General features: G+C 35.0%; 1 long non-coding RNA gene across 1 annotated transcript in view; it reads left to right on the forward strand.

The window, feature by feature from the left end:
- The window catches only part of LOC150092620 (uncharacterized), a 53,164-nt gene that overhangs the window by 11,775 nt on the left and 15,202 nt on the right, over window positions 1-26,187 (forward strand). The window contains exon 2 of the long non-coding RNA XR_016550509.1: window positions 22,537-22,615. This is a non-coding gene — a long non-coding RNA (uncharacterized LOC150092620). The remainder of the gene's footprint in view (window positions 1-22,536; window positions 22,616-26,187) is intronic.

A 26,187-nucleotide genomic window follows, 5' to 3' on the forward strand; every position in this document is an offset into this window, starting at 1 on the left:
CTACGTGTTTTAACTTTCTTGGTAGGTTGTTGAGTTGCGTTGGTATCTGATGTGATCTCACAAATGAACCGTATGAGTTGTTGAAGGGTGTGGGGATGTAGAGGGTTGTTGTAGGTCGTGTTATACGATATGTGTCTCTGTTGTTTCGATAGATGATGTTGAAGTAATTCCTTGTTAATGTCATGTAGTGTTTCAGGTTTTTAATGCTCAGAATTCTGTGTATCGCCATGTACTTGTCGGATATTGGTTGTTGCGCGTAAGGTGTCCAGATCACTGTTGGCACGATTTTCCTGCGTAGTGTTTCTAATTTTGTTAGGTGGCTGTTTGATGTATTTGTATACACTGCTATTCCGTATCTGAGTAGGGATTCGCAGATAACCGTGATATAGGAGTTTTTTTATGTTGGGTGGAATAATGTCTTTAACTTGGAAGAGTTTTGCTGCGATGATCCGGAGTTTGGTGTGTAGGTATTCTATATGTTTTGTCCATTTAAGGTGGGAATCTATATAGAGACCGAGGTATTTTGCGTGTGTTACAGGTTTGATTTCGGAACATTGGCAGGTATTTTTGTTGTTAATGCAGCGGTATGTGTGAATCGATAGTGATGCGGGGGCGTATGATTCTTGGGTTGTGTATTATCAATATCTGTGTTTTGGTGCCATTGATTAGAATTGCGTTTTGGTGGAAGTATGTTGTGATTTCGTTTAGGTCTTGTTGTGCTTTGCAGAGTGCTGTGTTAATGTCTGTGTGGATTGCTAGTAGTGCAGTGTCATCTGCGTATTGAAATATTTGATGAAATATTTGATGCCATGTTATCACCCACCCATAGGGTGGGTGATAATATGGCACCTTGAGGTACACCGTGTTTTACTTGTATACTCCGACTGTGACATGTACCTATTTTTGTTACTTGTGTTCTGTTTGAGAGGTAGTTCTTGAACCATGTATGCAGTGTTCCTCTTATACCTATTGAGTATAGTTTGGTGAGTAGTATGTCATGTTCAAGTGTGTCAAATGCTTTGGTTAGGTCCAGCAGTATAAGGACGGCGTACTTGTTTTTGTCGAGAGCTTTGTTTATTGTGTCGGCGATGTCTTCTAATAAAGTAATGGGGCTTTTTGTTTTCTGAAAGCCGTATTGGTTTTGTGAGATGATGTTGTACTTCTGTAAATAGTTCTGTAGTCTGGTGTGTGTTATTTTTTCTAGAATTTTTGAGATGACTGGTAGTGTAGCTATTGGTCTGTAGTTCTGAGTATCGTTTCTTTTGCCGTATTTGTATATTGGCGTAATTACTGCAGTTTTTAGTTGTTGTGGAATAATGCCTGTGTCGAATATTATGTTCACGAGTTTCAAAAGTATTGGATTTATTTGTTCAAAGTGTGTTATAAGGTCTGTGAGTCTTATTTTGTCTATTCCTGGAGTGGTCTTTGGTTTTAATTTTAGGAGTGCTTCTTTCAGTTCCTGTTTTGTTATGGGTGGAAAATACATCGTTTGTTGTTGACTTTGTGGTGGTAGTTTTTTGTTGATCATTGGTAGTTTGTCTCTTTTGAGTTGTGTGATGTTGTTTGTGAAAGCATCGTTGAACGAGTCTGCTAGTTCCTCTTGGTTTGTGTCCTGACCGAAGCTTTTTGCAATAAAATCTTGTGCTGAAGTTTTCTTTTTTCGGGTTACTAATTCGTTGAGTGTAGCCCATGTTTGCTTAATGTTGTCGTTATATTCCATGAATTTTTGGAAGTAGTAGCGTCTTTTTGCCCTACGAATTTTTGTTGTTAGTTTATTTCTTGTGTTTTTGTATAAGGTTTGTAAATGCGTGTTACTGGGTGACTTTTTACGTTTTTTCCATAGATTTTCTTTTACAGTAATAGTATTTAGTATGTCGTCATTTATCCATGGATTGTTATCTGTTTGTCGCCTCGTTTGTGTAGGTTTTGTTGCTTTATTTGTATATTTCTGTGAACTTTAGTTGAAAATTCTCGTATAATGTTACAGGATCGTTTATTTTAAGTAGGGAATTCCAGTCTTTATTTTTTACTTGGTTATCACCAATGCTCTTTAGTATGATCGAGTTTTGTCGACTTTTGTGGTGGTGGGGGGGGGGGGTAGGAAGCGTAATAAAACGAAGTTGAGACAAAGTAGTGATCGGCAATTTTTACGTTAATTACTGATGATGTATATGTATGGATGGGAGCCCGTATATTGATATGATCAATGCATGATTGTGTTAGTGAGTTACTGAGTATTTCTTCTCTTGTTGGGGAGTTAATGGTAGGGTTTATGTTGTACTGACTTAGTATATCAAGATATGTGTTAGTGGTTGAAGAAGCGTGGTCAAGTGTATTTATGTTAATATCTCCTATTAGGATGAGCCTGTGTGTTGTACGCGGTTCGATTCCGCTTAGCCATGTTTCTAACTCGTGAAGAAAACTGAGTGGATTATTATCTGGGGGTCTGTATATTGTATTTATTGTGTATTTGATACTATTGTGGCTATTTGTGAGTTCCAAAATTAGTGTTTCCGCATGTTCGAAGTGAGTTTGTTTTTCTGTCACATTGTATTTTTCTTTGATAAATGCCACAATTCCACCTCCTCTTTTGTTTGGTCTGCATGAGTTGTAGGTTTGATAATTATTTATGTTGTATGCGTAAATTTCTGTGTCGTTTGTTGCAACTTCGGTCAGTATTAGCGCATCTATGTTTATCATGGTATAATTGAGCTGTGTTATCAATGTAAGCCAGTGTTTTTTTTATACTTCTCATGTTTGTGTGTATGATTGTGAAGTTGGTGTTGGTGGAAATGTTGTTTGACCGTTTCTTCAAAGAGTCAACGACCTTGAAGTTTATGTTGTCTGACGGGATATGTTCGCCGATGTTTGAAATCTCCATTATATAGTTTTTAAATGAGTTCTAGTCTTATTCTTAAGGATGTAAAGAGTTAGTGTTTTATATTGGTAGGCTGTGTAAGTCGGATTCACTTGTAATTATGTATACTCGAGTGTTTTCATTCTTTCTCAAAAATATCTGGGAATTCTTTGTCCACAGGAATTTGCAGTTTTTCTCTGTTTTTGTCTTCCTTGCTTGGTATAGAAGATTTTTGAAGTATGGAGTCCAGTGTTCCGTTATATAGATTGGTGTTGGGAGTTTCTTATCAGTTAGGATCGTTATTGTCGGCCTTATTTTCTTGCTTGCTGTAAGAATGGAGTCTCTCAGATTTCTGTTGGTAAAACGAGCGATGATTGGTGGCGGTCTCTTTTTATTTTTTTGTGGGCCTCGGTTGATATAGGTGATATCTGTGGTCGCGATATGAATTCCAATTTTGCTGCCGATCAGTTGCATTATGTTGCTTAAGTCTTCTGTATATTCTTTCGTTATTCCCTCAATTTGAAGTTCTTTTTTTCTTTCTTTTTGTAGCATGTGTTCCATTTGACACTTGAGTGTGTTTATTTCTTTCCGCAATTCTTGATTTTCGCGTTGGAGTGTTTCTTGCGTTTCTATCGCTACCGTTAATTTCGTCTTTATTTCTCTCACGGTTCCTAACATTTCTTCAGAGGTCTCGTTATTGAACTGTATGTAATGTTCATACTCCTCGAATTTTTTGTTAATTTGTTCCATGTGTGCATTTAATAAGTCTTTCACCATGAGTTTAAATGAATCAAAGTTATCTATAATTTTAGGATCCGGAAGCGGCTTACCTTGATGTGCGTCGTTACTTTTCTTTGGTGTCTGGTCTTTGTTCTTCGTTTTCTCACGGCACTGCTGACATCGCCATTCGGTCCGTTTCACAGCTTCTTTTGCTTTCCACGTGCTTTCTGAGATCCTTGAACAGTGGAAATGTTGTTTTTTGTTACATCCGGAACACTGCGGCCCGTCCCCTTCATCGCTTAATGGCTTATTGCATTTATTGAAGCTCATTTTGCTTGAACCTCGCTGTTATAATAATAATAATAATAATAATAATAATAATAATAATAATAATAATAATAATAATAATAATAATAATAATAATAATAATAATAATAATAATAATAATAATAATAATAATAAAACTTTGGATTAAGGTAATCTGTATTCGCAATAAGAACATTCTATGCGTATTAGTATGACACTCGAGTTCTAATCGCACTAATGATGAAAAGCATTTATAAGTGCTTTTCATCCGAAGTAAGGCATCCAGTTTCATACCAAGGTGTCCAACATAATGGTAATTGCGTATATTCTGTTGCCGATTTGCTTGTATGTGCCATGATAAACTTAAGTTTCCAATAGGGGAGCTCTGCTACTTCCATATGAGGTCGACTAACTTTCCTTCATCTGAAAACATTCCTCTTTTCATAAAGAAAATTGAACTCCGATATTTTTCAGTCCAAGGGCTGCAAATGTTCCGTTGGTCTTCCAACTGCGCTACGGATAATTTTCAATAGAAGATGCATTATAATTTAAATAAATTGTCATTTAAAATTTAATTTTTTATAAAATTTAAATTATCATAAATATGTAATAAATACTAATATCTAAATAAAAATCCAGCCCTAGCGAAAATAAAACTTCACATTATAGCTTGTCTTATTAGAGGAAAAAACGAGAATAGTGTAGTTATAAAGCGTAACTGAATAAATTTTGTTAATGCTATGATATATTGCAATAAACCGTTTTTATATATTTTAAAGAGTTTCTCAAAATTCTCGATAAGTTGCATAAAAAACATAAAAATGCGTTTTTCAGTTTTTAAATAGCAGCTAAAGAAAAGTACTAAGATAGCAGACTTAGGTCTTTCATTTTAATTTCTTTATTCAGCTTGGCTTTAGATTTTCTGATGCTCAATCCTGCATGCTGATTGAAAGTAAAGTCTGGCTACATATATTTTTATTTATTTATTTAGTGTTTATTCATTTTATTCATTTATTTATTCATCATCATCATCATCAAATTCCTGACATGTACCCTCAAGGGGTGTACAGGATATGATAGTGCTACATGAAAAACTTACATCACCACTAACTTCCTATCTACAATTTTCCTCCAAATCAATCTGTTACTCTCCAACATTATCAGATCTTATATTTCTGTCTTCTAAGGCACTTTTTGCCGTATCAATCTTTCACTTTCAATTTTCACTGACACACTTTCATAAGCTCAATATCACAGATCACCGCATGTTTAACTGGTAATGAAATATAAAGAAAAGTCGGCCCAAATTATGGAGAGAGAGCGGGGTGGAAAGAGAGAACTACTGATTTAAAGGTTTATATGACAAATAGTATCTTACCATGAATGATATAATCACGTAATCACAAGAAAGATATTTATTTAACCAAATATTTCGGTCTGGAAAATATTTTGGGCTTATATACATACACTGCATTAACATACACTACACCCAATGATAAAATCTTAAGCTACTACATAAACAGAGACTTAAAATGAAACTAGTTTCTATTTTTGTTGTGGCATTATACACTATTTTTGATATCTTTACATGACATTCAGCAGAGCACAACAATGATAATACCTTTATTTAAATATTAATGATACGAAACAGAATTGAAAGCTACTGATGTATTTATGGGTTACAAAGTAACAAGGAAAATAATTTTGAATGTGTGAGATGTTACGTATGTTTTTTTTTTTTTTTTCCCATTGTTTCTTCCTCTTAGGGATATTTTTAGACTCACAGAAATAGGTCGCACAAGGTTCAGGATCTGATAAAGATATATATTTATAATACTTTTATCTTTTCATTAAGTAGACTTCATTTGGTACCATTTAACATTGATCAGAAAAGAATTGAACAACAGCGGAAAACATTGAATGAGTGTTTAGTGGATGGTCTCAGATAGGTTATTAATAACTTAAGTTTTGTGAAGTAGTTGCAGTTAGATCATCTTAAAATAACATCGCTGAAAGTTTCTTAAATTTGCATTATTTCCTCAGTGAAATGTTAATAACATTTATTTTTATTACGAGTAGTTGGGATTTTAATGACAATCCCAACCACACATCAGGGCATTGGTGGCGAAGCTTTTTATGTGCGGGTGCCAAAAATTTACCAATCGAATTGCTGACGTGCCAGGAAGTTTTTAATAGGGAAAAAATTAATAGAAAATTAATCTAATTTAATTAATTTATTTATTTATAAATTTATAATATATATATTTATTTATAATATTTTATAAATATTTTATATATATTTATTTATAATATTTTATAAATATTTTATATATATTTATTTATAATATTTTATAAATAATTATTTGTAATTTCATAAATAATATTTTATTTTATTTATAATATTTATTTATATATAAATTTCCAATATTATTCAGTGTAAAACTGGTTATTGTTTATTAAATTGATATTAATGATGTTGGGTTGAATTAAAAAAAAAACGGTAGTGAGAAAAATATTTATGCATTGTAACTCACCATAGAAGTTACAAAATTCAGACGAATCAGCTTGTGGTAATTTGTATGACTGACGATTTCCAGTATAATGCGGTTACATATTCAAATTTTCGAATCGCACGAGAAGGGTCGCGTGGTAACACTAAACAGGATAAAATACAAAACGCTGCGATAAGCAAATTGTGTTTGAAGGAAGCTGTTTTCGTGAAGGAATAAAGTTGCAAACTTAGATGTATGGTACGACGCTGTGAGGGCTGCATCGCAGTTTGGGGTGGACATATACCATACTGAAATGTCTCTACGCATAGTTTTATGTAAACACTGTACATTAATTCCTTAACTATGCCCATAAGAAAATTTGTAACTTTTGCTAAAAACATATAGCAATTTAATTTGTACGAAATTTATAACACATTTTTATGTAATATAATTTATTAGTATGCTTGGAATAAATGTATGTTCTCATTTGGCTGTAGTCATGAAAATGTTTTCATAGACAGGAAAAAATGTAGTTCGTCCTCAGCTTTTGGACACCAGGTTATATAATGTTGCCCTAAAGAGAGTATGATTAGCACTTAACTTTTTTAAGACCGATGTACAGCCTATTGCCAGATTTTCAGGCTTGATTGATAGTGAGTCAAGTCAATCAATGAATCAAGACTCTTCCAACTTCTGCAATTAAACATCGCCAGTGTGTGATATACAACTTTGCATTTTTCTAGTTCCAGAGTGCAAAATCTTGCATTGGATACTACAATCCCCGTGTGCCTTCGGTTCGGGCATATCCAATTTATTCAAATCGTTCTGAAGCATTAGAACATCAGCATCATTCTTAATAGTTTTGCCCAACTTGGCATCATTTGTATTCAGCTGAATATTCTCTTACAAACCACTCACAGAATCAATAGCATACAGGTTTTAAGCAATGGTTCTACGACAGCATACTGAGAGAATTAACTCCTCCCCAGACATATAGCTTTCCCTATGCCTTTGGTATCTGTTAGAGATACCGAAGACATAGGAACATCTGATCATCCTTTTGAAAACCTGGCGACCAAATCTTTACAGTAATCCATATGTCTGATCAAAATCTTGTACATGAATCAAAACATCCTTACTTCTACACGCCTGTGTTCTCCGCATCATTCACATTATCCGGTAATCGTCTTCGCAATTTTAGTAAAATATCCACGAAATTTCAATTTCCTTTCCCCAAATCCTTCATCTCCTCCAAAATATCCCTGTCAATCCTATATTCTGCATCCCTTTTTTCTTCCCAAAATTTAAAACCTTACACTTTGTAACATTAAACTGACATCCCCATACACTGACCCATTTAATCTATTTAGTTCCTCTTGCAAAGCTACTTCTCATAACTCTCCCAAACTTTACATATTAAATAATTAAATTATTTAATTATTTAATCATTAAATCATTACGTTATTTAATTAAATAAAAATAAGTAAATAAAATTTTATATTTTATTAAATTAAATTCATTTATATATATATATATATATATATATATATATATATATATATATATATATATATATATATATATATATATATATATATATATATACGCTTACGTATATAATCTTGTTAATCTCATAGCACGTTTTGTAATGTCCAAGGCATTCATTAGACACAACATTCAATTGATTTTGAATACTATGTCCTTGAGCAGAAGCGGAGAAAAACAGAGAAACGTATTGTCACTAAATCCATTAGTTTATTTTTCCGTGTCCTTTCCTCTCTTCCTGGTGGGACTATATATATGTCTAAGTTTCCAGCACAAGGTCTCAAGTGAAGGCCAGATAGCATAGGGAGAGAAACATAGGCTCTAAATATATGACAAAAGTTTGTATACAAACCGAAATTCATCGAAATTAAATGGAGAGATGACTGATGCAACCCCTAACTGCAAACCGGCCGAATGGAACCCAGAGTATTTGTGAGTGGAGCCAATACTGCCTCAGCATCCGATGGCTTCCAAATACTCCCTGAATGCCAGGTTTGAATAATATTTCCTGATTGCGATAACTGAACGGAATTCAAACTAGCAGGCGAGGGAGGTAGCAATTCTAATGGTAAAAGTCTTGACCGAGATGTACAAGGTTGATCACATGACACAAAAACATGTTCATCCATATACTGGTTCCATCGATTTGGATGGCTCTGCTTCAGTTTCTCCCAGATCTTCAGCTTTTCTGCCACAACGGCATCAGGATCATTCATCTCCTTATTTGACATGTCAATTAATCATTCACATGTCAAATAATACCGATACACGATAGGTGCAAAATACAAACTAACAATGCTTAACATAAAAATGTTTACACGTACATATTTTTGTATAATATATTATTTAGTATAATATATACTAATAGAGTATCTAACTGGGATTACACAATTATAAAAATAACAACTTTTCAGTTTAAACAGGAGCACAATAAAATTCGACATGCACAACGCTACATCGCCGCCACCTATATGTAACATTTAAAACATTATTTACAACAAGAAAGAAAACGATAATAAATGTCAGTTTTGCACTGTTCTTCTGACGACATTTTTCCCATCATGCTGTTGGTATATACTTTATTAGGTTTTTTCAGTTTTCTTTATTCTTTCATTTTTAGTTTTCAAATGTTTAGTTTTCATAATTTTAAATTCAATACCTATAGTCCATTACATTCATCACCTTCCTTGTTTACTTACATGTTTCATTTTCGGCTTAATATGTATTTAAATTCACACAATTGATCTTCATTCTCAAAACCTTTTCATATTGTACATTTTGACTTATGAAACTCGGCTTCAGTTACCATTCCTACTTTCCGAGACTGCACTACCAGGTATGTCTTTTAAACTATCGTTAATATAATTTAAATTTTATTTTAAATGTAAATTTGCCTTTGGCTGGAAAGTGGTAGCTCCATTACCCAATAACATTTGCTATTTCTATTATTGTTATTATTACAGAAGCAACAAGATACTAGTTTCAGAATATTTTCAATTATTATTTACAATTTAGTTATTGATCGATATCAGTTCTTTAGAACATATATAAATATAAGGTTTGTAACTGAACAGGAATGATACTACTGCTGTATATAAGCATTTTTTTAAGTTTAATTTTTGTTTCATATTTAGAATGCCCTTCATCTTTTTCTTGGTTGTAATTAATCTAATTATTTCCTTAGCTACCTGTACTGATAATACTCGAGATAAGGGACTGCACATATTAAATGTTCTTTTATTGTGGTTTTGCAAGGAGGTGTAATGGGATGGGCACTAGTGGTGCTAACTCTGTCAGCAATAGTCTGATACAAAATGTTGGACTCTTTCCAGCAAAACCAGGAAAGTATTTTTAATAGTATTCTGATATAATCAACTATTCATGGAACGAATTCATTTGGCTTCATTTGTAAGTATAATCGCATTAGGAGTGAAATCACACGCGAAAGCTAAATTAATCTGTTGAAAATGAAGGTTAAACGAACTTACTTTGGTGTGTTATACGTTTAGGCATTATGAAAAGAAGAAAAAAAGAAAGAAAGATGAACGAAAAAAATATCGGAACATGGCATAATGATAATGAGTCTTACAAAATTATTTTCAATATAAGAATAAGAAATTTACCTTGAAACTTACTAATCTCTCTCTCTCTTTCTCTCTCGCACACACACACGCATGCACGCACACACACACACACGCACACACACACACACACACACACACACACACACACACACACACACACACACACACACACACACACACACACACACACACACACACACACACACACACACACACACACACACACACACACACACACACACACACACACACACACACTCTACACCAGTGGTGGCGAACCTTTTCATGTGCGCGTGCCATAAATTTTTTATGGCACGCGCACGTGAAAGTTTTTTTAAGAAAATCTCTTTCACCTTCGAACTGGAATCAGATGACTGTCTTCCCTTTTTAGACCTCAAACTTACCAGATGTGCTGAGAGCATTAAATTCTCAATTTTTAGAAAGCCTACTCATACTGATAGATACCTTCATGCTTCCTCCCATCACTGTCCCCCACAAAAATGTGGTATTATTTCCACCTTAGCTCACCGAGCCAAATCATTACTTACAGAAGAAACAGAAATTAAAAATGAACTCCTTTTTCTTAAAAAAAACTTTCATTAACAATGGTTTCTCTCCAAAGAAAATTGACAAATTTCTTTCCCCCAGGCACTCAACTACTTCTGAAGAGCCCTCTTCCCCAAGAGCCGTCATCTTCTTGCCTTACATCAGCTCTCGCTCACCAAAACTGGCCAAGATTCTCAAGAAATTTAACTTCAAAACTTGCTTCACTTCGCTTCCAAAACTTCGTTCATTACTTAGCAAACATAACCAGAAACATCTTCCTACTCAGTTTCCAGGAGTGTACAAGATTTTGTGTGATTGTGGAAAGCCATACTATGGGCAGACTGCCAAATCCATCCTTCTACGTTTGGATGAACACCGTAGAGATATCTCCTATAACAGGACTAGAGCTAGCGCTCTCTCTAGTCACGTTCTCTTTTCAGCTAACTCAGACGAAGGCCGCCAACACATTGTAAACTGGACTCAAACTTCTAACATCCATGTGTGCTACGATGAACTCGAAAGAAAGATTGTCGAATCCAGGGAAATTTCTCTGGATTCCTCTCATATCAACAACAGCTTGAGTTACAATCTCTCTGATGCTCACGTTGCTTCTGTTCAGTACTGGCGCACTCGCGATAGAGCGTAGTATACGTTTGTTTGGAACTCATACTCGTATTTGTTTTTCAAACACGCTACTGTCTTTTTATACTTGTTCTGTTATTACAATTTTAAGTCTCTGTAATTTTTTTATATATTTCTTTGATTGTGATACCTGAGGATGTTGATCTGTTCAACGAAACTAGTAAACTAGTAGTATCTTTTTAAAATATGTTTGTCATCTTTTTATCTCTCGGTAACAGTCATTAAACTTTTTCATAATATTCCAACCGAGTAAAAATGAATTCGCATAATATATATATATATATATATATATATATTATCATGATTTTATCAAAATTATGATAAAAATTAAAAAAAAAATAAACATGAAAAAATATTGTTTATTATCGGTAAAATTATGCAGTTTAGTATAATTTAAAATTACTTTAAAATATTTAAAGAGACGGAGTAAACATGATAAACACTAAGAACACTCTACTACTGGCGCAAACTGCATATGAACAACAGTGGAACTGCGCGACGGACAGTGCCGCATTATGCTAATAGCTCGCATCTCACTATGACGTGCATATGCTTGCGAGCGTAGCAATACGACACTGTGGTAAACACAGTGCTGCTAGCGTACCTCGCCCTCCTAAGTGCTACAAGATGGATTTTTATTATTTTTTTATACAAAATAAGAGAATTGTATAGGATTGTTGATGATAAAATTAAATATTACAAGCAAATAGAAATAAATTAATAAATATCTTTATATATCGAGAAAAATTGAGGGTGCTGAAGTTCTGCAGTGCCTATGCACGAGTCACCCTTGCTCCTCACCGTTAACAGCATGCCCTCCCCAACATCCATTATACTGCAGATGCAAGAAAAACAAGTACTTTTATTGTATTCCTGAATAAGATACAGAGGCTTTTGCAGTCTGTGTAATACAGGGTGGTTCAAAATTCCACATACAAACTTTGAGAGGAGGTAGAGAATATCAAAATCAACCATATTCATGTAGGAAAGGATGACCGGAAATGCCACTGGAAGGTACTAACAGGGACACAAAGATATAGAAATAATGCAAGGCAGTGAGTAGTGTAAAAACTTTATTATGCGTAACTGAACAGTTCAATAGTAGTTGGATACATAATATAGTTTCACATCATGTGATCTAAGTTACGACCATTAGCAGTGATGCATGCCTGACACCAACGACGCATTGATTGATGTACATTTTTGAAAATACCTGGAGTTTCCCAGCTGGAGCAGCGGCGATGGCGATTCTTGCCACGAGGTCCTTGTCAGAGGCAACCAGCGTTTCGTACGCCATGGCTTTAAGGGTCCCCCACAGAAAGAAATCATAAAAAAATAAATTTCACATCTGACGTCCATAGACGCCATATGATCACTGCCGTACCTCACATGGTTTTGGCAATGAGGTCTTCTGCTAGCATAAGTGGTAGGGTTGCAGATTCCCTTTGCACACAAAGTTTATAGGACAATAACAAACATCCATGCCCATAGCGGGATTCGAATCCGCAGCCTGTTGATTGGAGAGCGGACATGCTAACCACTCGGCCAACCAGGCTGCAGAAAGAAATCAATGCTCAATAAATCAAGTGAGCGTGGGGCCATGCGACCGGTCCACCACGCTCTATCCATCGATCCCCAAAGGACCTGTCCAAATACTGACACACAGAAATGCCAAAGTGGGCTGGAGCATTGTGTTGGAACCACATCCGCCGACGCACAGTCATTAGAACATTGTTCAGTAAATCCAGCTGAATTTCTTCCGGAAAGGCCTGATACTTCTGGGAGTCCAGTCGTGGTAGTAATAGGTATGGGCCGACTAAACAGTCAGAGACGATATCTGCCCATACATTATTGGCGAAGCGTTATCGTGCAGTATGTGATCGCACAGCGTGTGGATTCTCATAGGCCCGCACATGATCATTGTGGTGATTGAAGACCCCCTTCTCAGATAAATGAAGCTTTATCCATGAAAAAAAATACAATTTGGAAAATCCGGGTCTACGGCACTTTTCTGCAGAAACCACTGCGAGAATTCCACACATCAAGGATAATCTTCAGCCATCAGTAACTGAACCGGTTGCAGATGAAATGGATGTAAGGACTCAGAGTGCAAAACGTGCAATACACTGGATTGAGATACTCCTATAGCAGAGGCAACGGCACGTGTGTTTGTCTCTGGATTATCGTCCATCACATGCAACATCTCCTCTTCCATGGCGGGATTTCGCGTCGATCGTGGCCGCAGACTATCATGCCTACGATCTCTGAATGATCCTTAGTCACACAAATTCTGATGCAAATGCGCAAACATTTGGTGATGGGGTACACGTCTGTTTGGGGTACCTTTTGCAATACATTATTACAGCGGCTCGTCCATTACCGTCAGCTAACCCATAAACAAGGTGCATGTCTGCTATCTCAGCGTTCGTAAAACGACGCATGTTCTTCGTACAACGTCGAAAGCTTGAATGAGGAAGCCCCAATTGCATACTTGGAGCGCTGGCGAACAGCGCCACCTATCACTTTCGGGTGGCTTTTCCGGTCATGCTTTCCTATGTCAATCTAGTTGATTTTAATGTTCTCTACCTTCACTCAAAGTTTGTACGTGGAATTTTGAACCATTCTGTATATTTCTCAACAAATAGTGCAATTAGAGAAGTTGGAATAAAAACGGCGCTAACTAATGAATCACATGTTCCCTCTCACAGAAACTATGCTGTATAGATTCAAGCAAAACAATATGTTGCACCAGAAACACAGTATCTAAATAAAAAACTATTGCCCAATTTTTCAATTACATGAAATAAGTGTTTGTTTTATTGCATTTGAAATTCTCGATGTTATTATGAACGATTACAAAGACTAACTTCAAATAAAATTCTACCACGAATTGAAACTTGCCATATAATGCGTGTGAGTTCGTCTGCGTCTTGAGGAGTTCCTTCGGAACGATAAACGACACCCCGTCATGAATATGTTAAAACTAAGAAATATATAGTGAATGTCATTATTACAGTTTCAGATGTTATGGAATTCGGTCGAAGAGAATTAGCATTTCAACTCAACAATTGTCGGTTGTCTTTGGGTCGGGCGATCTTTTGTTAATACCCCACCAATCATATGCACGTCTTCATAGCTGCTCTCTCGTGTAAAACAAAATTTAACTTGTACTATTATTTTTACGGCTATTTCGCCTGCTTTTGTTTAGGAGTGCCCCTGTTTTAATGTCATTGGCTTTTTACTGAAGAATTCTTAGGGCATTGCAGATGTATTTTAGAGACAAATATATGTAGCATAATAGAAGAAAATTCGCGCATACCTTTTCTTGGATGTTGTTGCCTGTCTTCTTTCTGCGGTGTGCATACTTCTGCTGTTATTGTGTTGAAAGGGGAGTGGGGGGAGCTTAAGCAATGTGGGAGAATTAATTTGAAATTTCAAGCGATTCAAACAAAAAAGAAAGTCGATTTTCCTTCTATTATGCTACATATATTTGTCTCTAAAATACATCTGCAATGCCCTAAGAATTCTTGAGTAAAAAGCCAATGACATTAAAACAGGGGCACTCCTAAACAAAAGCAGGCAAAATAGCCGTAAAAGTAACAGTTTTTAAGAGGAGTAACTTGGGAGTTTTCCCAGAAATAATACCTATATTTAACTTGTACGTATTGTAACAATTAAAAAAAAAGGTTGAATAATTTATAAGCGTATAAAAGGATATCACCTGTAAATCGTTGACGTGCCAGCAAAATTCTCGGACGTGCCGCTTCTGGCACGCGTGCCATAGGTTCGCCATCAATTCTCTACACTTTCATATTGTCGAGGGCAAGTGTAGAAAATAAAAGACGGACTTTAAAAGAGTTGTCATTTTGCAATGGCATATCACTATTTCATCTATTTGTAACATTACTAAAAGACTTCATCTCTCCAATCAACAAAAGACGACATTATCAGCTGATCGATATATAAAGATCCTATGGAAATGCAGCCGAGTAAATGCAATGTTGAATTTCTACGGAAGTGTTGCCGCTCATAAGCAAATCATCAAACATGGCAATCAATGAACAGGCAAGAACATCGTAACTTATCCACAGAACGTTAACAGTTCGTTATATGAAGCGATGAACCATACTACACCCTTTTCCATTCAGATTTGCTCGTGTGGATAAGGAAGACGACTGAAGAACATCTTATGTAAGTGCATAATTTCATCTGGAAGTTTGCTTGTGACGATGTAATGGTCTGGATTTTGTCCTTCTGGTATGGACTCAGATTTTCGGAAGAATGATACCGAAAGATATGCAATAACATTTCGAGTAACGTAGTGTTACTGCAGTAATCCCTCGATTAATGCGCCCCCGATTAGTGCGTAATTATTTTTTCGATACCCAAATTCGATTAGTGCGCCTCTAAAATTCGACTAGTGCGCCTATATACATCTTAAAAATAAATGTTACAGATTTTAAAAATTTTCTATCTATACATTTTATGGCTATTTTAAAGAATCACTCACCAGAATGAAATAATTTAGTCACCGATTTAAAACATTTTACAAAGTTATTTTTAATGGCATACTACACTAGTTCCATGTACACTATGTATACTATGTTCCAAATTTTTACCTCCAAAATGTATGTCGTCTGCTATAGTACGCCCACAGATTCGAGACCCTTCGACACTTCTGCGCATGTCACTAAAACGAGAATCCATTCCGATAATAGGGTAATCAATCCGTCTTCTGGGATGAGTTGTTTATTATTACACGTCGGAAAATTAACTTCTCTTTTATGATCATTGTAGTTTTCAAAGTGGTAACTATTTTGCTTGTATAACAGTTGGGAAATTTTATCTATAAAGCACGTGATTTCGCGTGTTGGCGACCAATTCGTACGTGCTTCATTTCTTTCTCCCCTTCAATGATAACGTCCAAGAGTTAACTAAATCTCATTCTGAAGAATTGAGTGATTCCGACCTGCTAAATTTAGATGCATAGCGGGACGATCCCGAAGAATATGAAGGAAATTTAACCACTGATAGTCAGCCAAAAGAGATTTTACAGAAACAATTTGAAAATATTTTTCGTACAATCGAAGTTTTTAAGCAGCAATGCTTAGAGGCTGACCCTGATGAATAGAGAAGCAGTAAAATTTGCAGAAGAGGAGAAGAGGCAATAGGGCAATACCGTCGGTTGTATGAAAAAAAAGAAACAAAACGCCCGCCAAACTACGTTAACTCAATTCTTTGTTAAGAAGTAGAATAATAAATTATATTCTGAATGTGTTTTATTGTCTTTCAGCTTCATGGTTTTTCTTTAACTAGGCCCTGAGACATACCTCAATTCTTTTATAAAAAAATTAAGGTTCAAAAAAGAAATCTGAGGAACGAATTATACTTTTTCCCATAGGTTATTATATTAGATTAGTACGTTTTAGATTAATGCGCCTGTTTTAAGGAACGCATTAGGCGCACAAATGGGGATTTTTGTACTTTGCAGCAGTTTTAGAGAGTCCTATGGAATCCAGCAGTGCATCATGACAAACTGCAGTAGAATAAAACCAGTTGTGAAATAAATTGTTGAAAGCAGTTGAACTATGAGGTCTGCTACAACAGTTTACTTTCTTCTCTTCCTTTATTATAATAATAATAATAAGAAGAAGAAGAAGAAGAAGAACGGATAAATAGTTTTATATTTCAAGATGGGAAGTGGGGAATAAATACAGGATACGTTTTAAAAAACTTGTTCATCATAAACAAATTCTTGCGTATAGATTGTTAGCAAACAATCAAAACAACAGCCTTTACCTTATTTCGAACTAAATAAAACTTATTGCACATTAAAGTTCATTGACCCGCACATCTCTTCCGTTTAGGATTTCCAGAAAACTCACTATAAATCAATGCTTCGTTACATTGAGGTGACTAGCCGGCTTCATTTAATTGGTTCAACCTTTACAAATTCTAGCTAATTGCTTATTAAGAAGTATTTTTTTTAAAGAGTTTCATATAAATATATCGATCATTTACGGAAGATCACTTAAGAATGAGGATATAACACGTTTTATACTCTCAAAAACTGATATTACTATTTAGATAGGGTGAAAATAAGTTATCTCATTTATTTATTTATTCTTAATATCTGTCATAACAGTTTTCTAATTTCATGGGTAGATCGTTTGAAGAACTTCTACTTTTGCAAATCTTTAATTTCAGAAGGTGAACTTTTTTAAACTGATTTTATTGCAAGATTATACAAAAATAAATAATTAATTAAATAAAACCATAACCAATTTAATATCTGCTACCTTCTTCAAAACATTAATAAATGATAAATAAATAAAATAAAATAAAATACAAAGTTTATTTTATTTTTAATAATGTAAAACAATCTATTATTAAATAAATGACTTATTATTATTATTTAAACTTATTATTATTATTTATAATAATAATAATAATAATAATGCAAAATACAAATAAGACTGATACATGGAGCTGGCTAAAAAGAATAGAAAGTATATCTTTTAAACATTTCTTCTGGTTTCTTTGTAGATCTTGAACTCCTGGTTGACTGTTTCTGAACCAATTATTCCTGTTTTTGGGAGTATTTTTGGAACCAGATAGTTTCTCTTATTATTCCATGATCTGAGTTAAAATTGAAATTGTTAAGAAGTTCAAGGTTATATAGATGAAGTGAATCTTTTAATAATACATAGTATATTTCATTTCTTGTTTTTCTGTCTGGTGAAATCCACGTCTATCTTCTTTTTTCTCTTTTCCTAAAGAAGGAATTTCCAATTTTTAGCTGGGTTAAGGGTGAATTGTAGGAGTTGCCTTCCTCTGTCATTCCTTTTCTAGCTTCCATGGTTTCCAAGAGCTAAATCTTCTGCTTTTTTGTTGCTTATTGTCTACCAAGGCATTAAAGTCTCCCATTATGATGACCTGGGAGTTGTGGGGTGTTATTTCTAGTACAAGTTCATCATAGAACTCCTCTAGTTTTTCCTGATATCATAGCTTGTGATGGGAGCATAAACACTTGTATTATTGTTAGTGATTTGATTTTTCCTAAGGGAGATTATGTTGGAAAATTTAAAAAAATATTGAAATTATAAATTCGTATTTTCATTGTTAGGCCGAGAACTTTTCAGAGCACCCTCGTAACGAAGGGATGAGGAATGGAGATAACATCCTTTGGAAGTGAGGTTTCTGCAAATCCAGTGCAAATCAGTTCTCTGGTGTTTTTGATATCAGGACATCAAAAACGAAAGTAGCATTTATTCTCCAATACAAAACTGAATTGATTTTTTTGCTGGAGTGAGAGGAATTAAAAAATTTCCTTAGATCAGAAATGCCATGCTTTCAGCCAACAAAAATTTCAGCCAAAGATAGCAGGCTTTGGTTGGGAAGTGAGATAATGCGGAGATTACCCATTGTCTCGTATGGGTAAATAATGTACATTCCATAGGCAAAAACGTTGTTTATATATCCTCAACCGATATTCAAGAAGAATCGTCCAAAAAGTACTATTTTCTGATCTAGGGCCAAGTCTTATATTCACTGCAGGGATTACTCTATTTCATTCTCTTGTATCGGCAAGTTATGTATTAAATCGCCAACCACCTTAAAATTCGTAACATCCACATAGCCTTTAAGCCTATTCTTACAATATGCTGCTTTCTCTGTTCTCCAAAAAACAGTAACCCACCCCCCTTTTACAAACAGCCAGGGATATAGAAAACTGTTCGTTTAGTCTTCTCTGAATGTCAGCCTTACAGAAGTTTTGAAATTAAGAAAGAAGGAATATCTTCGCGATGTGGCTTATAATAGAGAAGAAGAATCGTGGCTAATTGAAGTGTCCTACCACTCTTCTGACATACATCATAATATCGAATGGGACAAAGCCTCTATATCTTGTAGAAAACTTTCTTTCGTTAGAGTAAAAAATCTTGCACATTCATTCACATCGTTCTCTCAACAAAAACCAATGACTTATCTTAAATGTTATCTGGAAATCCTTGATTACATCGCTTAACATACACGTGACTGCAACTTTTCAGCTAATCATCTCCAAGCATTTTGACTATCATTTGTATTTTTTCGCTTGTAGTTTTTGAGATTTATTTACCTCGAAGAAGTCTGTCCATTGATGGTGAAAGCAGTCGCTGTTTCCTTGGATGTTTTTATATTTTGTTAACGATCAGTTAAAACCCAACTTCTTGTGAAACTTATTTTATCGACACATTCAAGTCTTGCTGCAAACATTATGTTTGGTATCAACTTTGTTGCATAATCTTCGGGTGATTGTTAAAATAATTGAAGCAACTATAGCATTTTAATGTTGTAGTTAAGATGCAGTCAGTGTACAAACTCCACCGAGGTATAGTTGGAAGATATCTGTGTCTAAGGTTTCTTAAACGTGGTGATTTCTCCGCGAACTTTGTTTTTTAGATAACCACTATGAATGCAATAATTGTATGAGTTTAGCTCTTTTTTTTTGTCATCTCTTGAAATGTAAAAATGCTCTGTTTTACTGAGTATTCAGGATTCTAATTTTTTTCTCTAATGTGATGTAGTGATTTAGCTCGATGGTAGCGCCCTCTATAAGTGGATGTACGATAGTTTCAGAATATATTACGTTCTGAATTTTTCTGGATTTCATCTAAAAATTGTAATTCATTATTTTGTTCCAATTTCATCGTAAATTTTATTTATTTATTTTTGATGACGTGCGTGTTAAAGAAGCGAAGAAGATTATATTGTTCAGATTTGTTATGTTTATGGTTGATATATATGTTTTCCGTATATCTCCACCATGTAGAAAATAATAAGTTGATTGAGGTAGAATTTCTTCTTAAAGTTCTTCGCTCACACAGAACACTTATCAAGGAAAAAAAATGAATAAATAGGTACGTGCTTTAAAAAATAAAACAAAATGCAACGTTTCCCTTTTGAGCTGATTAACATTGCTGACATTAATGAAATTTTCTGAGAAATAAACAACACATTCTCAATCTGAATATGTTATTTGAATCGAAATCTTCGATGGATGATATATAAATGGCCTGCAAACATAATGAAGTAAGTAATTTTCTTCACTGGTAATATTCTTAACATACATTATTCGAAAAAAATAAAATTTACAATGGGATTGAACAGAAATAGTGAATTACCGTTTTCCGATGTTCTGTCTGCTCAAAATAAAGTTAATTTTGGCAATCTATCGTCAACGAATCCATATAGTTTGTTGCTTTCTTCACATCAAATCTCTACACTCACGCACACGTTATCATCATCACCACCATGCTGAAAAACAAAGCATTTCGCATCTTCAGGTATGAAGAACTAGACTTTTATTGTCTACAATGATGTTTTTCTGCTAGCATGCTAGATTATTTCATAATACAAAAAATATTATTTTAACCATTTTGTTCGAATATATGATTCTAATCTTCGTATGATAAATTAACTAGTTCATTTTTGTGAATTAACAAATAATAGTTAAGCTCTCTTTTTCATGGACCCTCGTAAACTAAAAAGCCTACATAAATTAAAACTATTATTTAAAAATTTTAATATGTAGAAAACGTGCAATTATTTTAAGTTAGGCTTTATCAATAAATGACTCGATTGGAGGAAGGGGAAGTTCAGTTGAAAAACTTCGGGTCTTCTAAATGATTATCACTTGGATCGTGTCCATTAACCTTATCTAGGCGGCTGAGCATCTCTCAGCCTATTTGAAGTTTACGACTCATAACTCGATTGAGACCGCTACATTTAAATGTTTATTGAAATCTTTTTTTTTTCGGAAGAGGGGGGGGCTATAAAGAACCTCTAACATGTTGCTAGTCGACATTCCATATCTCCATCGTATCATGTTTTTTTTTTTTTTTTAAGTTATCTTCATGTGAGACGGATTATTGAAAAGCCTTATAAAGGTTCCTCGCATGCTAGACGGATTCAAACCTAGGTTTTCCAATCGAAGGGCAAATATCGTAACATCCTCAGGACTGCTACGGAAGGGATTTGTATTTATATAACCTTATACTGAGGCTAGCATGATTTCAAAAGATAAACTGGTTCGAATTTATTGTGTATTTGTTACAAACACTGAGTATTAATGATTGCAATGTTAAATCTGGAAACACAAAAATAAAAAAGGATATTTAGTATTTAATTATTAATTAACCTATTAATAATTCTTCATATTTTTTTTTCTTTTCAAGAGGTGTTTCTGAAATTATTTATGCAGTTTTCCCTCTCTCCCTTCTCTTAAACATGAAGGCCAAATCTTCGCTTGATACTTGGTAAATGAAGAAAGTGATTTCGATTCACTGACAAAACTTTGATTTTCGGCAAAACCAAACAATGGTAACTTCCATTTTCTTATTCTAGGCTTAAACTAGCTTATAATAAAGCTTGTTTAAATCTAGGATAAGAAAGTCTGAGGTCCGAAATGTTTTTTTTTTTTTTTGGCTACAATGAGCTTCTGCTATGTTGCTAGTTGTTCATCATTCACCAGCATTGTCAGTAAAATAGACATTAATTATAATCCACCAAGATTTCCAAAGTCTTCAGACCTTGAATTTTAAGAAAAATCCATTTAAAAAAGATCAAGTACATTTACTGGATTACTGTCAAACCGTTGCAACATTTTCAGATGATATCAGTCAATAATGTACGTCACTGCTTGTGAAAAGAAATGAAGACATATTTCGATGTCATATTCATAATTTATGACTGTTTGCAAGCATTGTTTGAGGAAAACGAAAAAATGCAAACATACTTTAGGACAATATTCTCGTGTTTCTGGATCATTTCCAAACTATTGCAGAATTTCTTGAAATTTGTTTATTCAAATGAACACAAAAGGGCGAATATTTATCATTTTCCTCGTAATCATGCAATATATCGAGATCGCAATGACCGATTTCGAAATCAATTTCGATATATGAACAAATAGGGTTTTTACATTTTTTACTAAGTTGTTGTTGTTGTTGTAATTTATAATATTATAATAATATTGTTAAATAATTTTGTTTATATTTACAGCGTCACAGTTTATATACAAAATTATAATGTATAAAAGGTCATATTCTTATAATAACATTTCTAAATGGTTCGGAACTACTTGGATATTTTATTTTATTTTATTTTTGAAGACACCACAGTAATTAGTAATCCAATCTTAATTGGATTATATGACGCAATTTCTAGCATGTCCTAGTTTGCTTCTGTATTTTTAATGAGCTAATAATAATTAAATTAAATGTGATTAAGTGATTAAACCTAACTTCTCTTTTTGTTTATGAACATCTCTACATTCACTTTATTAATCTTTAATTCTTTCCAGTTCGACCAATGTAACGCTTTCTTCACGAACAATTTTGTAAGCACCTGGATATCGCCGAAATGAATTACTATTAAAACAGGTAAGTCTCGTTATACGCGGAGGTTGCTTTCCCAAGTGAACGAGATTTCGATCTTTCAAGATGAATTTAATCAAAAATGCACCTGATTTTCATTCACATTGAGGCATGAGAGTATTAAATAAAATATTCAGTATGTATTAAACAAATAACTATTAAAGCAATTCTTTATTTTCCCCATTACTTTTTCCCCATTACTACATCGTAAGCACCGTCTTTAGCTGACATGCTGCAGTTGAAGGATTGGTAGGAGGCTGAAAGCTACTTTTTTTTTTTTTTCAAGAATCTCTCACTTGAAACCTGACTTGCACCTTTCAACCTTTGTAGCGAACAGAACTTGTACCCCTACTACGAGTATTGCCGTGAGGTGCTCTAATAAATTATTAGATATGTGAAGAGCCAAAGGCTTCAATTCGGCGACATATAACTTGTTTAAGTTAAGGGATATTACATCCCATATAGTTTCTTAGCCGAATAAGAAACTCAAAGAGTTTCATGCCGAATATAGTAAAAACTATATATAAATATAAAGTTCGGCGATTCCAAGCGTAAGCAAATACCTGGATACTGCAGCACTGATCCCAAAGGGTAATGCAAGCTGGGGCAACTCGTGGTAGAGGTGGAGCGAGCTCCGATCACTATTCTTGATATTTGCCCATAATGTGAACTTAGCTCCTAGGAACTGTATTTTTGTTCACATTATGAGAAAAGGTCACTACCCAGAGCGGTTTCGACCTTTATTGAGGTCTCATCAGTGAGTAGCCAGACCTAGTTAATATCAAGTTTGTAGCGAACAGAACTTGTACCCCTACTACGAGTATTGCCGTGAGGTGCTCTAATAAATTATTAGATATGTGAAGAGCCAAAGGCTTCAATTCGGCGACATATAACTTGTTTAAGTTAAGGGATATTACATCCCATATAGTTTCTTAGCCTAATAAGAAACTCAAAGAGGAGCCTTTGGCTCTTCACATATCTAACACTATAATATTTCCTACTTTTAGGAGGAGGCCCCTGATCCAGACAGTGCATTAAGCAGATGTTAAGTCAATGAAAGTGGCTCCAGATTTAAGTTTCTTCTGGAAGCCTGCTTCAATTTGAGCTGTCAGGGCCAGGACCTGGTCACAGCAACTTCTTCCTCGCCTGAAGCCAGCTTGTTCGGTCGGGAGTGCTCTTTCGATGAGTGGTGAAATTCTTTTAAGGAAAATTCTTTCAAAGAGCTTAAAAGTGGTGCAAAGCAAGGAGATAGATCGCAGGGTTTTCACATCATTTGGATCTTTCCCTGGTTTGGGCACGGTAATTATTTTGGCTTCCCGCCACAGCTTTGGTAGTTTACCAGTCACGATGATTTCTGAGAAAAGGGCAGCCAGCCATGCTTGACCATGTTGGACAAGATGTTTTAGGAACTCAGGGAGTATACCATCCACTCCTGCAGCTTTGCCATTCTTGATAAGTTTTAAGGCTATTTGTACCTCTTCCCGAGATACTGGGTGTACAAGTTCAGGAAACTCGGGTTTTGTCTGGTGGAAGCTTGTACAGCAATTTTCCTAGTAGAGCTGGGTTGAATCTTGGAGGTTTTCAATAAATGGTTAGCCATTTGATCAGGAGTTATCTCTGTTGTTTTGTGTGTTGTTGGCTCTGCTCCACCTAATTTTCTCAGAAGTGACCAGCTTCTCCGACTAGATGTGACAAAATCGAGTTCATTGATGGTTGAGATCCGTCTTTCTTTCTGTTTTTATCCATGGTTATATTATATTTTGCATTTTATATATTTTATCTGTTGGCTGTGCTCCTGTGTTTCTTGATTTTACTATTTCCAACCAGATCCCACTCGACTGCAGTAATTATACAGCAGAGTCGGATGCCATTCAGTTTGCACTTGTGCATATAAAATAAAAGAAAACCGCTACCAAAAGTGTGTCATTTATACAGACTCTTTCGGTTCTTTGCAGGCCATCTCCTCTCCTGTGTATAATCTACATCCAGTGCTTTGTAAGGTGTTACAACTGTTGTTCGAAATGAAGACTTTTAATTTTGATGTTCGGTTCTACTGAATTCTCAGCCACATTGGAATTAAGGGATATGAGACTGCATGCAGTTACATCTGCTAGATCAGCTCATCCTTTTTCCACGTACTGTTTGACAGTTCCCTATACAGACTACAGATATTTATAAGATCAAAGCTAATTGCCCACTGGCAGTCATCATGGCAGTACTGACGAACAAACTGCAGATATTAAGCCAGAAATTAAGCATTGACAGTCCAGTAGTCAACGTAGAAACAGTAGAAAGTTGTTCTTGAAAACCTCAGCATAGGTCACACTCATCGTACACATTCTTATTTGCTCAAGGCTTATGACCCACCTGTGTGTGAAAAATTAAACACGCATCGTACTATTTGTCATATTCTGGTGAAATGTCGACACTTCACCCGAGAGAAGAATGAAATATTTACTTATCTGGCCGAACCATATACAATCAGGCATATCTTATCAGGCTCGGACAAATTGTACGATATTTTTAACTTTTTACAAAGAACTAAGTTATACAAACACATTTGATTATAAATTTTATTTATAATCAAATAAATCAGAAACTGCAGAAATCGTAGGTGTATCACGAGCCACAGTATCAAAGATTATGACAAGCTATGGAAACAGAAAAGGCGTTGTTTCCAATCAGTTCTCCAAGTTTCGATCACATTTTCCACCTGCAACATCACTGACATAGTTGGGACATATTTTATTTCGCAGGAAGAATGGTCCCAAGTTACATTATCTTGTGTACATGACTTGTATCAGTCTATTCCACGTCGAATTCATGGTGTTCTAACAGCCCTAGGTGGTCTACAGCTTATTAATAAAAAATTTTTCAACAAATTTGTGAGCGTTTCCATTATTAGTATTGTATTGTCTACTAAATGTATCCCCTTATGACCAGACTGCTTTGAAAGAAGTCACCGGACACCATAGTGTGAGGAACAAACAGCTGATGCCACCTTAATAAGATGTAGGGCCTTCTTTCGTTGCGATGACTGCAACAATCCTACGGAGCATACTCTCCACAAGTGTACGATAGCGATCAATGGCAATTTTGGACTATTCTTCGTGTAGGGATTTAATAAGGACCTGCATTGTTCTGAGGCGGACGTCTCTTGACCTCTCCTGACGCTCCGGTTCACCCCATAGCTGTTCAGTAGGGTTGAGATTAGGACTCTTTGGAGGCTACTCGAGTCTGGTGAGGTTCATGTCCACAAACCACGCAGTTACAGCATCAGCCTCAGACACGGTGCATTGTCTTGCTGAAAGACACAATGGTCGCTTCCATTTCAGTTCCGTAAAAACGTCACAAAGTAGGAAGCATTTCCAGAATGTTTGAGATATTTGAACATTCTGGTTCAATGTCCGTGGAACCACAAATAGAGGTCCGAGTTCAATGTTCGTGGAACCACAAATAGAGGTCCAAGGTCAACAGGAAAAACAGGACCATACATCACAACGCCGAATTTCCGAAAATTCCCCCCCACCACCACCACCCTTCCATTTGCTTGGTAGAGAGTGTAGGGCATTTTTCGT

Source organism: Typopeltis vanoorti, chromosome 25, assembly GCF_054136105.1.
Source record: "Typopeltis vanoorti isolate ZY-2024b chromosome 25, IOZ_Tvanoo_1.0, whole genome shotgun sequence".
NCBI lineage: Eukaryota > Metazoa > Arthropoda > Arachnida > Uropygi > Thelyphonidae > Typopeltis > Typopeltis vanoorti.